This window comes from Macrobrachium rosenbergii, chromosome 45, assembly GCF_040412425.1.
Source record: "Macrobrachium rosenbergii isolate ZJJX-2024 chromosome 45, ASM4041242v1, whole genome shotgun sequence".
NCBI lineage: Eukaryota > Metazoa > Arthropoda > Malacostraca > Decapoda > Palaemonidae > Macrobrachium > Macrobrachium rosenbergii.
In genome coordinates, this window is record NC_089785.1 from 30,788,160 (window position 1) to 30,789,385 (window position 1,226).

Here is a 1,226-nt window from a genome sequence, read left to right on the forward strand (position 1 = left end):
AGGATGTCCCGTGGTGTCTCCAGAGAGCGCACGAAGGTGCATTATTTGTTTCTTGCGTTTATGCTCCCAGCTTTCTCCATAAACCTACAAAGTTGATGGAGAATGTCAAGTAAAGATGAAATGTATTGGCGTTTTCTTCCAAATATAAAAATGACAAAACTTGAGAGTAAATTTGCTATTTGTTTCGTGGCAAATGTCATGACTGGTTTAAAAGTGTAATGAAATAAACGTTACGTCATGTCTGAGGGGGATAATGTTGCTATAAATAGGTATTTTTTTTTCCTTGATTAATAAGTGAACGCACATATTTTGGTTTCTCTCGATTTAATTTACGAAAAATTTACACTCTTTACATGATGATAAGGTGGTGTTCATACGCAGTACATCAACAAAGTGAAAAAAAGCAATAATGGTTCGACATTTGATAGAAATATATTTGTTTTAAAAAACGTGGTCACATGCACATATATTGTGCATTATGTTATTATATATAATGAATATGTAAATTCTTAAGATTAATCAATGTTTGTTTTTGTCCTAACAACGGTTTTACGTATATTAAAGACCTACATATAATTATGTAAAAGAAAATATAGACTGTACACTCAAGTACAAGGAAGCCTAATGTGTGCATACTATGCTTTGTGACCATCTGGTACATTTTTTTATGCTTGTAAACTTTGTAAGTTGATTAAGGAAACAATAGGCCTGGTGTGATCCTAGAACACGATGAAACCCTTAGGTTCATTGCACCAGTGGATAACTAGGAGAGGGGAAAAAAGGGTCCATTTTTGAAACAATTATCGGTTAAACAAACTCACTTGTTCGGCAACAAAATGGATTATGGAATTGAGTTTGTTTTAAAAAGACCACGAAATATATCTGAGAAAAAACATTTTTAATTTCAACCTTACGAAGACAATCGGAACGTTCTTCATAAAAGATAATAAAATTAGAGGAATTTATCAGCTTATAGAGCAAAAAATGGTATATCATTTGTGGTAGTGTTCAATGCAACCCTCAAAAAAGTAGGATAAAAATTAAAAATAAAATTAAAACAAGGACATTCGTCCATTATTAGTAGATGAGCCGTTGCAAGAGTTGTTGCGAAGCAATTGCACTTGCAATAGTTTTCACTGCAATGAAAGGAAAACTGGTTGAAAATTAAAAAGAAAATGAAAGATCCACCGATTCACCCATCACATTAAATGAGCCGTTACAAAGGC